Here is a 7,697-nt window from a genome sequence, read left to right as displayed (position 1 = left end):
CCAAACACCGCATGTTCTCACTCATAGGTGGGAACTGAACAATGAGATCACTTGGACTCGGGAAGGGGAACATCACACACCAGGGCCTATCATGGGGAGGGGGAAGTGGGGAGAGATTGCATCGGGAGTTGTACCCGATGTAAATGACGAGTTGATAGGTGCTGACGAGTTGATGGGTGCAGCACACCAACATGGCACAAGTATACATATGTAACAAACCTGCACATTATGCACATGTACCCTAGAACTTAAAAGTATAATTTAAAAAAATCCGTAATAATAAATCCAAATTCTGAAGCACAAAAAAAAAAGAAATTGAAATATAAGTACTTTTTTTAAAGCATAAATCTATCCATTAGAAGAGCCTAGTCATATTACAGATTGAAACCAGGAAGTAAAGGGGACAGGAAGACAGGAAAGTCTTATAATGCCCTAAATTCTTAATCTTTCCTACAACGCAATTAATAGACACCATCTAACATAGTTTGGATATGTGTTCTTGCCCAAATGTCATTTTAAAATGTAATCCCCAGTGTTGGAGGTGGGGCCCAGTGGGAGGTGATTAGACCTCTGGGGCAGATTTCTCATGAATGGTTTAGCACCATCCCCCTTGATAATGCCCTCACAATGGTGAGCTATTGTGAGATCTGGCTGTTTACAAGTGTATGGCATCTCCCCCTACACTCTTCCTCTCTCTCTTGCTCCTGCTATGACCATGTGATGCACCTGCTCCCACTTTGCCTTCGGTCATGATGGTAAGTTTCCAGAAGCCTCCCAAGAAGCTGAGCAGATGCCAGCATCATGCCTCCTGTGCAGCCTGCAGAGCCATGAGCCGATTAAACCTCTTTTCTTTTTAAATTACCCAGTCTCAAACATGTCTTTGTAGCAAGAGAGAATGGACTAATACACTATCTAAAGTGGGTAAATCAAGGATTTACACGTATTAGGTTATTTATATTCGTGTGCTGACCAGATAACTAAAAACAACCTATATCAACACAATCTATAGGGAGGAAAACTTTACTTTTTATTGTATGTCTGTACCAGCTGTTTGAATTTTTAAACGTGAGCACATATCCTTTAGCCACATATGTACCTATTTAACGTGGAGCCTTCTTCTTCCACATTGAACTCAAGTACAGCCTCAGTTCTAACTAATGGCCAGTAGGTGTCACTAGGTCCCCGGGCTGTGCAGGGCTCTGAGCAGAGTAGCCAGGAGAGCTGACTGTTCTGTCTCTTTGGGACCCTGACAGGGTGGGGCAAAGGGAGGCAGCAGCTGGAGGCCAGTGGCTTGCCAGCAGCAGAGCTGGCATTCTCCACATAGCTGCAGTTCTCAGGGCATGGGCAGCCCCAGATGGCACCATCATGGGGAAAATGTCCCGGTGGAGGCAGTTCACAGAAGGTTGGGACGGGCCAACCTGCATTAGGAGGGCAGAGACTGTGAGAAAGCAAAGAAGTCAGTCGTGAGAAAACAGAAACTGAAGCAGAGAGCAGTACTTGCATCAAGCGAGAGTGCCTGACCCACCTTCCCTAGATCCGCCACGTGCCAACTTTTGACTGCAGCAAACTGCTTAGCCCAGAGCATCCTCACCTGGGAGTGGGAAACGAGCAGTACCCACCCCGCGCAGTTCTGAAGACTAAAATATTCATAAACATTTTAGAAACTGCTTCTTAGTTTGGCAATTTCCTATAAAGTTAAGCATACAGTTCCTGTACAAGCCAGAAAATCTCCCCTAGGTTTTACCCAAATGAAATGAAATCTGAAAATCACAGAAGAACCTATACATGTACATTTTTAGCAGTTTTGTTTATAGTCACCCAAAACTGGAAACAACCCAAATATCCCTTAATAGGGAAATGGATAAACAAATTGCACAAGTTCCATACAATGAAATCCTTCTCAGCAATTAAAAAAGGGAGCAAACTCCAGAAACATACGGCTTGGGTTGTAGGACTTTTCCTTAGCTCAGTTAAAAATGGGGTTCTTTGTCCCATGGCCATGAAAATTCAGGCTCACAGACAATTTAACAAAAATTAAAAATATAAATATAAAAATAAAAAACCTGGAGGCAGGTGTTTATTGACTTAAAAGGAAGAAAAGGGACAAACAGGAGCTCTTGGAAGGAAAGATCCCCTGCTGGAGCGCTTCCCTCCCAACCTTCAAATCCCAGGTTCCACACAGGAAGAGGAGGGGCCCGACTCCTCCCCACAAAGGGTGTGAACTTCTGCGGCTCCATCCCATTGTGCAGGCTGGTTAGAGTTTTGCCGGGGAGCCCCCTCCCGCCCGGCTGTCTCGTTCCCCTTTCTAAAGAAGTACATCTAACTACTGTTAGATTAAGGATAAGGATGAAGACCCAGCTTAACTGCCTCCTGCTGACAGGGGACGCTGTTTTGGGGAAACAACTGTCCGAGTTCCCTCTGAGGTCTATTTAAGGTTTCCCAGCAGAAGGGGACATTGTCAGAGGTTCCAGTTCCATGACTGTTCGGAGTTTGATGGCCTGAAGGCAAGAAGAGACAAACCAGATTATTAGAAAACATGTATCAAAATGAAGCAAGGGGAGGGTTAAGGACAGTTCTAAAATTCCAAGGCCTTTTACCAGTTTGCACAGGAAGAGGGAGGCCAAAAACCCAACTGGTTAAAATACTTTACTCTTTTGTCAGCATGTTGGGCTCCTGGGTTCCCTTCCACTGAGCCCAATCCTAAGCCAACCAGTTTAAGGCCTGGGAAATTAACTCTTTCCAGTTTGTAGGATGCATATGAAGGGAGTGTCTTGTAGTACAGAGACACAATTCCCTATTAGTGAAGAGAAGACAGAGAAGGAGAAAGGAAAAAAAGAGGCACCAGTTAAATGAGTCCTAGAGGTTCAGGATGCATTCAAAAGGGGTATAGACTGAAGATGAATGGCTACCCATCAAGAAAGAGGGGAGCAGGCATCCCCGGTTCACTTCTCTTCCTAGCAGATACCCAGGATATGTGAGGGAGAGAAGGAAGAGCGTCCTCTTTCCTCTTCTGTCCTTCCATCCCTGCGTTCCAGTGACCTTGGAAGGTCCTGCCATGAGTGCCAAAGAGGCTTGCACCCATGAAGCAGGGGACCTTGGGGGTGGGAATCATCCACTCTTACCCACATATGCCCTATCTCCCCTGCTGTCAGTAGCCTTGGAGTTCCCTAGATCTCATTTATGCCCTGGATATTAATGTGGCCTTTATCCATGAAATAGGAAGCTTGGGGTTGACTTAATTGGCAGGAATCAGCCACGTTCACCTGCGTTCTGACTTTTAGCCTTTGTGGTTGCCTGCCTCTGGATCCCTTAGATCCAGTTCTCTTTCTTAGAGCATTGACCTAAAGCTTGGAGTTGAGTATGGGACAAAAATGTGTCTCGGGGCGGGGGTACATGGACTCCTTCTCATAAGCTGAATGTTAAGGTGAAACTGTGGAACTGAGTCCTTCTCCAACAAGGAAGAGAAAAAGATGTCTTGTGACACACCCAGACAACTGGTGGCTATAGTTATCCTTGCGAAGATTTGAGGGTACTGCGGCTTTTAACTTCCCTTAAAAAATGCTTGACTCAAGCACTTGTCTTTCTTTAGGCCAAATTAATTAGAGCTCTTGGCCGGGCACGGTGGCTCAAGCCTGTAATCCCAGCACTTTGGGAGGCCGAGAGGGGCGGATCACGAGGTCAGGAGATCGAGACCATCCTGGCTAACACGGTGAAACCCCGTCTCTACTAAAAAATACAAAAAATTAGCCGGGCGAGGTGGCGGGTGCCTGTAGTCACAGCTACTCGGGAGGCTGAGGCAGGAGAATGGCGTGAACCCGGGAGGCGGAGCTTGCAGTGAGCTGAGATCCGGCCACTGCACTCCAGCCTGGGCGACAGAGCGAGACTCCGTCTCAGAAAAAAAAAAAATTAGAGCTCTTTTTACAGACATTACACACAATACACACACGAACATGCAGAAGAAAACCCAGTCCCCACGAGATTCTTTTTCACAATGAAAAACTTTATGGAGAGTACAAACAGTGATAGTTGTGGGGCTTGGCCTAGTAAAACTTCTTCTAAAAAAGCAAAAACAAAAAATGTGCTAAATGTGCTTACAACTTAACTGTTGACAGGGTAGAGAAGAGGGTAAAAAAAGAGAATAGTTTAAAAATGCCTGGGGAAGAATCTCTTATTCTTAGGCAAGTGGTTCCTCCACCAAGAGAAAAGTTTAATTACTGTGTAATGGAGCTGAACTCCTTGAGCAGGGAAGGAGAAGGCTCCAGTGGCTTGTGGGAAAAGCCAGCCAGCTGGCTGTGTGAGACCCTTGGGCCATGCATCCCAGCCCTGGCAGGGAGGGGAGAGCAGCGGGGAGCTGCTGCTCGCCAGTGGGTCCTGAAAAGGGAAGGAAAAGGCCATTAAAATCCCAGGAGCTAAGGTGGTTAGGTGTAAGGTTTTGCCTACCCTCAGGAGTCTGAGGATGAAAAGGCTTAGAGCAACAGTGAGAGTTTTTGAGTCCTCACCTCACTCACTGCTTTTCTAGCACAATGTTGGGCACCAAAAATGTTGCAGAACTTTTCCTTAGTTCAGCTAAAAACAAGGTTCTTTGTCCCACAGTCATCAAAATTCAGGCTTGCAGACAATTTAAATGGTGAGCAAGACAGGGTTGTATTGGGTGAAAAGAAGAAAATGGGCAAGGAAGAACTCTTGGAAGGTCAGAGTCCCTGCTGGAGCCTCTCCCTCCCACCCTTCAAATCCCAGGTTTCACACAGGAAGAAGAGAGGCCCAACTCCTCCCTACTGCAAAGGGTGCAAAATTCTGTGGCTCCACCCAGTGTGCAGGTTGGTTGGAGTATTTCTGGGGAGCCCCTTGCCATCTGCCTGTCTCACGTTTATGATTCTCAATGCATTATGCCAAGCAAAAGAAGCTGTTCTCATAAGACTGCAAATTGTGTGATTCCATTCTCGTGACACTCTTACAAGACAGAACTATAGGGACAGCAAACACACCAGTGGCTGTCAGAGACCATGGTGGGAAAAGAGATTCACAACCAAGGGACATAAGAGAAGCTGTGGTCAGAGATGACTCTGACTTCCTGGTCGTCACTCCTGCCCCCACATGGCATGTGACTTGTCTCAGCTCCCCAAGGCTTAAGGTGCTATCCTGGGAAGCAGTGGGCTTCTCCTTCCCTAGAATTACCCAAGCAGAGGCTGGAGGAACTCTTAGCAGAGAGGTGACAGAAGTCCTGAAAGCTTTTGCCACTGACAGACAATAAATGCATATTTCACCACTGACCCTGTGACATGCAATAACTCTAGTCGTTTCTTTTCTCTTCTCCTTTCTCCTCCTATCCCCTCTTCTTTTCTGTGGGTGGGGCCCAGCAATCTCTGGTTCAACAGGCCTTTCAGGTGATTCTGATACAGCCTAGAGTTTGAGAGTCACTGCCGTAGGGACAAGAACAGATGTGCTCCAAATTGCAAACAGGGAAAAGATTGCACCTTTGTGACGATGAAGGAGCCAAAGGTGGCCTTGTACTTAATGTGTCGTAACATGTGCAGTGGGTGGCTCAGGTGTTCGAGCCACAGATTTACAGAGCAAACTCAATGAGAACATAGGTGCAATACCCACAAACACCCTCAGAAGGGTGGAGGCTTTGAACTATGATGCCATCAGGAAAAATCCACAGAGGCCAGGAAGAAGGGTGATGGCAACATAAAGTTGTTTCAAACAAATGTGACAAAATTAGGAAGGTCATGGGTAAAATGCAGTTAAGAGGTTGTGAGATATTCATCCCAAGTATGATTGTGACCAACATCCTATTTACAAAGAGGAGATTTATGGGGATCCTGAGATAAAAAGAACCTGTGTTCAAAAGAGATATTTAAAAACAAAAACCCTGATGGTTCCACAGACCTGAGAATGGGGTTAACATGACAGTTCTCATTAAATGAAGGAGGCAGCCTAATAAATTAAGGGCATCGTGAGGCCTCTGGATTCCAGGCTTTCCAGAATTGGGAAAGATCAGATGTAAATGATTTCTTCATTTTGATTCTCAGCCATTATTCAAGGCCTTTCCTTAGAATCAGGTGCCTGGCCTTGTGGTCTCCATGCTGCAGGCCCTGGACCTTAGCTATTTGTGGCAGGTTCTGTTCCCTGGGCACGTTGTGCTGCGGGACCTGACCATCCTCTTCATGTTTGATTTCCTGCTCTTGTGTGAGCTCCCTAAACTTGACAGGAGTTTCCTTGTGACCCTGTATCCTTTTTCCTGAGAGCACGCTGACCTTTGGCCCCATTTGGGGAACCTCTGGCAATATTGTAGAGCAGAAATAAATGAAATTCCAGGCATTCCTCTTGGAAGCAGGGAGGGTCTGTCTGGAGACACAGGTGGGTCTGAAATCCTGCAAAGATTGGAAGGGCTTCGTGTGGCCTAGGAATGATGACAGGTTTGTGGGTCTTAACTGTGACCACCATCTGGAGACATACTCTAAGAACAGAAGTTGAGTGTGCAGGCTCTGCAGACAGATGCCCAGTTCTGTCACTTTCTTTCTTTTTTTTTTTTTTTTTTGAGACGGAGTCTCGCTGTGTCACCTGGGCTGGAGTGCAGTGGCCGGATCTCAGCTCACTGCAAGCTCTGCTGCCTCCCTGGTTCACGCCATTCTCTCACTTCAGCCTCCCAAGTAGCTGGGACTACAGGCGCCTGCCACCTCGCCCGGCTAGTTTTTTGTATTTTTTGGTAGAGACGGAGTTTGACCATGTTAGCCAGGATGGTCTCGATCTCCTGACCTTGTGATCCGCCCATCTCGGCCTCCCAAAGTGCTGGGATTGCAGGCTTGAGCCACCGCGCCGGCCTAGTTCTGTCACTTTCTAGCTGGGTGTGCCTGGAGAACTTACGAAAAGTAGTTTCACATCTTTCTAAAATGGGAATATGAATATATTAATGGTACCTACTGTTATAGGGCCAATAGGTTCCTATGACCACTGTGCAGTAACAGACCAATTACACTAGGTCAGCAGGGTTTGCAGCAGAGAAAAAGTTTAATGATCACAGGGCACTGAGTGAGGAGATAGACGAAGATCCTCAAATCCATCTCCCTGAGAAGTTCTGGGCAGGGCTTTTTAAGGATATCGTGGAGGGTGAGAGACCAGAAAGCTGGGGTTGTTGATTGGTTGGGGTAAGGGGGAAGAAATAATTAGCCATTGGAAACTGCAAACTTTGGTGAGTCAGCTGCTCCTGGGATCATTCAGACCCACTGAGTCAGTAGTTTCATCAGTATGCAAGACCTGACTCAAAGGGAAAACATAACATTTCAAGTTGTTATTTATAGAGCAGTTGATAGGAACTATAATCCATAAGAAGATCTATGTGATTCTGAGGCAAAAGGCACCAAACAACTGTGGGGAAGCAGTCAGAGAGCAGCAGACCTCATGATTCGTGCCGAAGGTGCTGCAAGCTCGGTTTACTTTTGCTTCTCTCCTCTTCTTCTCCCTGTGCCCAATCCCAGGATTCAGGAAGACAATTATGAGAGTTCAGAGGTGTTGGTGGCTGCATGATGCTGCAGGCAACTTTTTCAGGATGGCCTTGCGCTTGGGTGGGAGAGCAGGCATGGTAATGGGAAAGGGTCAGGCACAGGCTGCTGAGGACAGAGCATTGTAAAGACCATGATGACCTTTAGAATTCTGTAATCAGTGGATTTGACCATTCATAAATTGCCTGAAGCTCT

This window comes from Colobus angolensis, unplaced genomic scaffold (assembly GCF_000951035.1).
Source record: "Colobus angolensis palliatus isolate OR3802 unplaced genomic scaffold, Cang.pa_1.0 Scaffold77, whole genome shotgun sequence".
Classification (NCBI taxonomy): Eukaryota; Metazoa; Chordata; class Mammalia; order Primates; family Cercopithecidae; genus Colobus; species Colobus angolensis.
Note: the sequence above shows the minus strand (reverse complement) of the source record.